Source organism: Octodon degus, unplaced genomic scaffold, assembly GCF_000260255.1.
Source record: "Octodon degus isolate 3935 unplaced genomic scaffold, OctDeg1.0 scaffold00197, whole genome shotgun sequence".
In the NCBI taxonomy this organism is placed as follows: Eukaryota; Metazoa; Chordata; class Mammalia; order Rodentia; family Octodontidae; genus Octodon; species Octodon degus.
The window spans coordinates 151,914-160,998 of NW_004524773.1; the positions used below are offsets into that span (position 1 = coordinate 151,914).

At 53.0% G+C, this 9,085-nt stretch overlaps 1 protein-coding gene across 2 annotated transcripts in view; it reads right to left on the bottom strand.

Moving 5' to 3' along the window:
- Bicra (BRD4 interacting chromatin remodeling complex associated protein) overlaps positions 1 to 9,085 on the bottom strand; it is a 61,242-nt gene that overhangs the window by 27,680 nt on the left and 24,477 nt on the right. Inside the window, exon 2 of one of the 2 annotated variants that reach the window (XM_023704577.1) lies at positions 3,100 to 3,213. The exons of the other annotated variant lie outside the window; for it this stretch is intronic. The gene's annotated coding sequence lies outside the window, so the exon portion shown is untranslated. The remainder of the gene's footprint in view (positions 1 to 3,099; positions 3,214 to 9,085) is intronic. 2 annotated transcript variants of the gene reach the window in all.

A 9,085-nucleotide genomic window follows, 5' to 3' on the forward strand; every position in this document is an offset into this window, starting at 1 on the left:
CAGAGCCATAGTTTGCAAAGACAAGGCGCTCGGGAGCCAGATGGTGAGGAGGCTGCCCTGCAAAAAATGAACTCCATTGCCCTGAAATGCACGCTCAACATGGGGCAGCTTAGGGAGGCCCCACCTCAAAAAATGTAAAGGGCTGAGGATGGAGCTCAGGGTGAAAGGGCCTGGGCCCAATGCCCACCCCAAAAAACAAAGAGGAAGGGTAAGCTGGTCACATTTTTTGTTGGCTAAAGAGGCAATTAGGCACATCTATTTAAATAAAATGTACATAAATATAAAATCAAGTGAAATTAAACAGTTCTCAGTGGCACTGGCTACACTGAAAGTGAGCAGGGGACCTGTGGCTGGTGGCCCCCTGGAGGGGCAGCCTCACCCCTTCTGTGAACCTGGAGGAAGGGAGTAGCCTTGGGGAGCACATGTGTATGTGAGGTTCTGCATTCTACCCTTCTCTCTACCATCTGAAATGCCCCAAAGTGATTTCTTACCTTCTTCAGCACTGGGGATGGAAACTCAGCATCTTCCACCGGAGCCACACCCCCCAGCCCTTGTTTTATTGTGAGCCAGCCTGACTAACTAACTAGCTAAGCTGCCCAGGCCAGGCTTGAAACTGTGATCCTCCTGCATCAGCCTCCCAAACAGCTGGGACCACAGGCCCGAGCCACCATGCCCAGCTGAACACTGTGTAAGTAAGAACACACTGAAGGATCACACGTGCCCCTCCCAGACAGGCAGTGGGCCCTCTGTGAGATCCCTGGAGCCTGCACACAGGGCTTGCAGTACTGTGCCGAATGAAGGAATCTGCACAGCAAGTTTAATAAACCCACTCACTTGTTCAAGAGGTGGCAGGTGAAAAGGGCATCTGTTAAGAACCTCCTTGGGAGCCCGGGGAGATGGCTCAGTGGAATAAGCGCTTCCCTGGCAAAGACAAGGGCCTGAGTTCAATCCCTGCTTCTGCACACCCCCCAAAAAAAAAGAAAGAAAGAAAGAAAGAAAGAAAAAAAAAAAAGAACCTCCTAGGGAGCCAGCATGGGGCAAGCACCAAGGATGCTTGGAAGCGCCTTAGCGGAGAGGAGGAGGGTCAGTGGTTCTCAATCTGGGGTGGCCCAGGTATCCCTCCCTGCCCTCCCTGCCCACCCTGCTCACCCCGACACACTCCAAAGATGTTAAACAATGACAGGGCCACAGGAACAAGGGCCCCGCACCACTGCCATCATGCTGCTGATGGTCTGTGTGGAAAGAGGCCTGGACTCTGGCCAATGTGCCCACAGTGCCCAGCCCTCGGCAGCAGGCACCTGAGCACAATGATGACCTGGGGCTCACTCTGCCTTCTGGCTCTGGAGGCAGGTCTTGCTTCTTACTGTGGCACCCCGCAGCTGAAGCAGACGGCTGCACCCCCAGTCCGCGGTGCCCTGCTGCCTCACTGCACTTCCCTGGCAGCAGGGCTCCGGCCGAGGCAGGCGCTGTGCTGCTGATGCTCCTCAGAACAGAGCGGCTCCAGGTCACACCACAGCCAGAATCTGAACTCGGCCCCGGGACTCCAACCCCCCACCCCCAAGCTTGCTATAAAAAGCCAGTCAGGCCAGGGCTGGAAACCACAGTGATGACACAAGAATGACAACGTGCCCTTCCAGAAGTTCTGGGAAGCCCTCCTCTCCCGGAAATGGAAACACGCCGAGTTCTGCGCCAGCACTGGGAGCTGTGGGAGGAGCCAGGCCGCAGCAGGGGCCAGAGCCAGAAGGCCCTGTAGGCCAGGAACCCGCGGGAAGGATCTGCGGCAGCTCTCCGGCCGGCCAGCGAGGAGCTCTATCATCCGGGAACTGTGCCATGGCTGCTAGGAAGCTGCAGCAGTGCCAGGGCTGCTCCCCAACTCCAGCCCTCCCTCCTCACTGGTCACCAGCAAGGTGGTGACCCCACAGTGTGAACAAGGACCGCTTGAGCCCAGCTTTTCCAAACTGTGGGGTGTGACTTGAAGGCTGTGAAATCAAATGGGCAGGCTGGGGCCAGAAACTGGTTTTTGTTTTTGTTTTGAGACAGGGTCTTGCTAGGTAGCTCTGGCTGGCTCTCATGGCAAACCTCCTGCCTCAGCCTCCTGAGTGCTGGGCTTACAGCCACATGCCTGGTGTTGACTAGGAATTTCTTTGAGCAACAACAGTATGGAGTCACATGGGATGGAAGACCACAGACACTATCAAGGTGCACATGGAAGCGACAGCTTGTGGAACTAGTACCAACCACGCGAGGCTGTACGTGTACACAGGGTCACAACAAACATCTTTTGTACTATGAATTGTGGCTGAAATAGTCCTAAAATAAAAAAATTAGGGGAGACTGGGGATACAGCTCAGTGGCACAAGCTCCTGCCTGGCAAGCACAAGGACCTGAGTTTGAGTCCTGGTACCAAAAAAAAAAAAAAAAAAAAAAAGAGCAGGAGCATTCCTAGCATCTTTATTATCAGATATTCTTTTTTTTTTAAATTTTATTTGTGTGTGTGTGTGTGTGTGTGTGTGTGTGTGTGGCCAGCTCAGCCCACCAGGGGGCGGGGCTGGCTGGCATGTGGTGCTGGGGGATTGAACCGCGGTCCCTGTGCTGTGCTTTGCTAAGCTTGTTCTAAGTAGGTGCTTTAGACCACTGAGCCATCTCACCAGCCCCATATTATCAGATCTTATCCCCAGCCTTCCTCATAGCTAGAGTAGCCAGGACACCACAAATAGTAAAAACTGAAGTGTACAGACTTGACCTCCACTCAATGAAATTTCAGTCTGGGAGACGTGGGGCAAGTTTTTCTGCTAAAATACAAAAACACAGTTTTTCGAGGAAGAGAGCTTTTGGCTCCTTGTTTTTAGTTTTGAACACAGTGGAAACAACTGGAGCCATGGCAGCTGTTTTGTGATGAGGAGGCAGAGAGCTTAAAGCTGATAAACCCACCTCAGAGAAAAACACTGGGCTCTTAAAAACTGAAAGACTGCCTGCCACCAAACTACTTTTTTCCCCAAAAAAATTTCTTAATTCTCACAGCTTGAGGAACTATTCGGCTTTCCTTTTTTTTTTTTTTTTAATAGCCATACATGTATGACCTGACACAAAAGAACTCACATTTTCAGCTATGTGTGTGACCCAGCTCAAGGACCCTCCTGGGCTGTCCAGGGCCTGGCACTACGTCGTGTGAACCAATAGGAGCAGTGGGGCTCAGCAAAGCCAGCCGGGAAGCTGGTGGGAAGTGGAGCAGAAACAAAGATCACCGCAGCGGGACCAGCACAGGTGGAAGCCCTGCCCCTCCCTAGGGCCACGCCACAGGCGCGGCTGCCAGCCCCACCCCAGCCCCACCCCTGACAGCACACACCAGCTCCTGGGGCTCTGAAGCCTGGGGTGGGGCTGCGCATCACGCAGCGGCACTGACTCGCACGCCCTCTCTGGGGGCCGGGAGCAGCCTGACCTCACCCCAGACACATGCAAGTCGCCACACTCCTCTCCAGGCCCCGGGCTTGGCCAGACCCGGTTGCACCGTCTCCTGTCACCTGTCCCCCGCCTGAGTTGACAGGTCACTGATCACAACTGGATGAACCTGTGTTAAGTCCTAGGAGGCTGAGGCAGAAGGCTCGAAAAAAAAACTGAGTCCAGCCTGGATGACCTGGCCAGGCTCTGTCTCAAAACAAAAAGTAAAAAGAGCTCGCGATGTAGCTCAATGCGAAGACCCTGGTTTAATCTTCAGTACTACAAAAGTCAACAACAGCAGAAAAACAACACCGACAACAACAAGACCATGCAAAGTCAGAGACAGCGGTTTGAATGGCACGGCTCACACCACAAATACCCAGAGCCACCAGAAATGAGACCAGGCAAAGAAGGAGTCTTGGGGGCTTGCAGGTTAGCTCAGCTGTTTAACCCAGTCAGGCGCAGGGGACCACGGTTCGAGCCCCAGCTCCACATGCCTTACCAGATGCACGCTTAAGGCAGCCGGAGCCAGCCCCCACCCCCAACAAAGAAATTCCTTCTCAGAGAAGGGGTCTTCCCAGAACCTAGGAGCAAGAGCGGCTGCCCAGGAGGCCCTGCCAACACCTGGATTTCAGACCCCTGGCTTCCAGAACTGGAAGAAAGTAACTTGCCGTTTTGCCAGGCACACGCTTATTCTACTGAGCATAACTTGCCATTTTGAGTCAAGGGTTTGTGGCATTTGTAACAGCAGCCATAGAAACCAACAGGGCATGTACACCTATAAGATAAAAACGGGGCAGGGCCAGGATGTAGATCAGTGGCACAGCACCTGCCTGGCAGTGCAAGGCTCCAACTTTGACTCTGGTACAAAACAAACAAGAAAAAAAAAACAAAAAAAACAAACCACATGTCAGATACCAAACATGCATACTAGGGACATGTTATTCACTGCACAAAAGCACATGGACAGAGGGGGAAGGTGGGGTCTCAAGTCCGCACAGGCTCCGCTCACACCTTCCAGTCCTGGAGAAGACGGTGCCCACCCATCTGCTGAGAGGAACCAGCCTCCCATCAGATGGACGGGACGCCTGAGGGCTGTGCACTGCTGGAGGAAGCTCCTCTTCCAATTCCACACAGAGGCAAGAAGAAGAAGGAAAAAGGAAGAAGAAGGGAGGAGGAGGAAGAGGAGGAGGAGGAAGAGGAGGAGGAGGAGGAGGAAGAGGAGGAGGACGAGGAAAAGAAGAGGAGGAGGAAGAAGAGGAAGAGGAAGAAGAAGGAAGGAAGGAAGAGGAGGAGAGGGAGGAGGAGGAAGAAGAGGAGGAGGACAACGACAAAGAAAGAAAGGAAGAAAGAAAGGAGGAGGAAAGAGAAGGAGGAGGAGGAAGAAGGAGGAGGAGGAGGAGGAGGAAGGGAGGGAGGGAGGGAGGGAAGGAAGGGAGGGGAGGAAAAAGGAGGAGAGGGAGGAGGAGGAAGAAGAGGAGGAGGACAACGATGACGAAGAAAGGAAGAAAGGAGGAGGAGGAGGAGGAGGAAGAGGAAGAGGAAGAGGAGGAGAACAACAACAAGAAAGTGTGACTCCAGTCAGGTGTGGTACCTCAAGCTGGAAATCCCAGCACTGGGGGCGCTGAGACAGGAGGATCCTTGGGAGTTCAAGACCAGCCTGGGCTACAAAGTGAGCTCAAGGCCAACCTGAACTGCATGCATAGCGAGACCCCGTCTCAAAATGACCAAAAAACCCACAAAAGTGTCCCCTGTAAACCTGGGATACTCATAAAATGACCAGAGGCCAGCTCTGAAAGCTCACTTAACACAGGTTTTCACTTTTATCTTTCTGTCCCTCCAAGGCTGTTCTTTTTGGAGACACATGCCTCACTATGCAGGCCTCAAACTCAAGGCGATCCTCCTGCCTCAGCCTGCTGAGTGCGGGATGACAGACGTGCACCCCGACGTCCAGTGAGAGGGTGCTTGTTGTTAATACAAGACATGAGAAAGCAGAGCCTACATTCTCACATGCTTGGCTGGGAGCACATGAATCTGGTGACTCAGATTTGTTGCCACCCTTCATGTGTCTGCAGTGGCTGACAATGCCCTGACAGTCTGGTCGAGCTCACAAATGAACCCTGATGATTTGAATGCAGTCCTCTAGTCAGAGGGCTCCACTGCCAATGGCCACACTGGCTTCATCCTGCCACTTCCTTTATGGGAAAGGGCTCTACGGCAAGTCCAAAGGGACACGTTTAAGGTGCTCTGACAGCTGGGTGGAGGTTATAATAGCAACACTCTAGAAACAAGTACCAGCCAGCAGTAGTAGAGGATTACACACACTGTATCCATGTGAAGGGGGTGGGTGGGTGGGATGTTTTGTTGTTGTAAAAAAAAGGAAAGCACAGACCAAAGCAGTAGGCATATAATCCCAGTACTTTGGGAGGCTGAGGCAAGAGGATCAGAAGTTCAACCTGGCCTGGGCAACTTGGCAAGACCCTGTCTCAAAAGGCAGAGGCTGGGGAGGCAGCTGGGCACAAAGGCCTGGCTTCAATCCCCAGGACCACACACCCCACAAGCATGAACTGCAGAAGGACCACACTGCTGGGAAGCTTGTTCGCTCCTACACCCTTGCCGAGAAATACGTGTGTACCTGGGTGCCCGGGGCTCCAAGTGGAGGCGACTGGAAGCCCATGTGCGCATGGCCGGGCAGCATGTGACACAACCACGTAGCTGATGCTCACGCCACCACATGAGCAGGATGGCCACGGGGCACATGCCATGACAAGGACGGGCCACCAAGGCAGGGTGCCAGATGCCCAAGGCCACGTGTTATGCAATTCTGTTTAGAGGACACATCTCAATAGACAGAAAACAGACTCAGGGCTGTGTGGCTGGGGTCTGGAATGGCTGTGCCTGGGACAATGGAAACGTCCCCAGATGAGCTAGAGTGAGGCCACATGCCCCTGTAAGTGTACTAAAACCCCTGAACTGTACACTTTCAGGGGATAGGTTTCATGGTCTGTGGTTATATCTCAATGAAGATGCCATAATCCCAGCACTCAGGAGGCTGAGGCAGGAGGACTGCCATGAGTTTGAGGCCCACCTGGGCTACAGTGCCAAGTTCAAGGCCAGTGTGAACTATATAATGAGACTGTCTCAAACAAAACAGCAAAAACATTCTCTGAACGCCCCAGGGTATCATTTCAGCAGGCTGTGTTTAGGCCCATGGTTACAAGCGGCTGCTGCACAAAGGCTAAACGGCACCCAATGCCGAGCAGTGGCTGCGCTTGGACCCAGTGAGCACTGAAGCGGGGCCATTCTGAGGGAAGCGAGTATCGGAGGCCCCAGCCCTCCCTCCTGCCCTCCATGGCAGCGTCCAGTTTGGATCTGCAGGAGCCTTTCCAGCAGCTATCCAGGGACCCACAACCACATAGTGCCCAGACAGGTCACCAGGAGAAAGCTGGAGCTTTGTAACCACCTATGCCTGCTCCATAATAACCCCCTGCCCGTGCTAGTGCAGCTGATGGTGAGGGAGAAAAGGGACAGGGCATGAGGGCTGAGGTCCCCAAGCAGCTGCAATGCCTCATGGGAAGGGTGTCAGCAGAAGCCCTGGGGCAAGGCCAGGGTGGCACAAGCAAAGGCCCTGGGGCACAAACACTGGTGCTAGCGAGCAGCTAGTGGTGCAGGCAACGCCCGGCAGCTGTATGAGGACAAGGCCACGGATCTAACTGGGCCTTCACAAGATGCAGAGCTAGACCTGGCGTAGGAAGCATGGGGAGTGGGGGTGGGGGACTGCAAGAGTCCAGGCTGGAGGTGGGAGAAGGGGCTCTGTCACAGGCAGAGCAGCAGGGCTGGCAAGAAGACAGGCCAGGGATGGCATCCGAATGTGGTGCGCATGGCCTCACCCACCTCTCCTCCCCATCCCTGATCATTTCTGGCCAACCCTGCTATGGTGTGTGATGGACCCAAGCTACTGACGACCTCACTCAGAGCTCAGAGTGAGGTGGGAGCTGCTCAGAGCTTCTGAGAAACCCCTACATGCCAGGTGACCCCCAAAGCAGAACCTCTCGCATTAGACTCTGTCCTCACTCCAAAGTCAAAACCGTTTCTATGGGCCAGCCAGATAGCTCAGCAGATTGAAGCACCCACTGAGGCAGACACAGGGACTGGGATTTGATCCCTGGAGTGCTGTGCCAGCCCCGGCTGAGAGGTGACTGAGACTGGGCATGGTGGTGCCCGCCTATAATCCCAGCTCTTGGGAGGCTGAAAACAGGAGGATCACTACAAGTCCAATCTGTGTAGTGAGACCCTATAGACCCTGTACTAAATATTTTTTTTTAAAGTTTCTGTATTTATCCTCGGCTTTGACTCCTTCCAGGATCTTTGAGTGGACTCCATGTACAGAGTGAGGTAGGGATGTGACTTCATCTCCTTCCACTTGGGTGATTCTGTGACCATGTGTGTGACACTGAGAAGTGAACAGGGCCTCAGACACGCTAGCCAAGCACAGTACCACTAAGCAACATCCCCATTTCTTTTCTATCTTTATTCTGAGATAGGTTCTTGCTAAGTTGCCCAGGCAGGCCTTGGACCTGCGATTCTCCTGCCTTAGCCTCCCAACTACCAAGTAACATTTATATTCTTTGTTCTCGCTGTTTTTTTCATTATGAGTCTTTTGTTCCCCCCTCTGGCCTTGTTCCTGACGTCCATGAATGCTTGACTCTCACTGGGGGCTCGCTGCTCTCTTCCACTGGCAGAATGCTAGTTACTTCTTCCCAAATCTCAGATAAAACATTCATCTGGACAGCTAATCAATACGCAGACAGAAGGTGACTGGTGGGCAGGAAAACAAGATTTCTCTGGGAAGGATTTCCCAGGCAGAAACACTGATGTTCTCTTGCCTGATGACTCATATTAGTCAATTCTGTTAGTATAATGAAACACCAGAGCCAGGGTATATTACAGAGGAAAAAACAGGTTTCTGTTGAAAGCCAGAAGTGCTGGCAGCCCGACAGCTCTGGGCCATGCGCTGTGGAACCAGGAGCGTTTGCCTGCGTCTGTGTGCTCCCTCTGCTCTCTTCATAAAGCCACCAAGGATCAGTCACAGGGGCTCAGCCTTAGGACCTCATCTAATTTAACTGCTCCAACACCACTGTTGGATTAGGTTCTACCTTCCTAATGCCATTAATGTAAGACCTGAAGAACAAAGCATTCGCCTGAGTTTCCGGGACACGTCAGACTCAGGCCAGGATCATGCGTCTCTGTGCTGAGGGTCTCATCAGCTTGGTTCCCCCAGGATGGGCTCACCTCTGCACATCAATCCCAATAGACAGGGGTATAAAACAGTGCTCACAGAGAAACTCAGAGCTGACAGACAATATTGGTAACATACGAAGTCACAGAACCCAGGCTTCCATCTGTACAACACACCCAGACAAGGTAATCCACAGAGACAGAGAGCGGAACAGTGGCTGCCAGGGGCTGGAGAAGGAGGGAGAGGGAGGGGCTATTTAAAAGGTCCTAGGTGTCTTTTGGGAAATGGTTCTAGACAGACAAAAGCGGAATCTGGGTGAAGCCTGTGTTTCACAGCACTGACTACACACCAAATACCACTAAGTGAGTCTGTCTGTCTATGTCTGTCTGTCTGTCTGTCTGTCTGTCT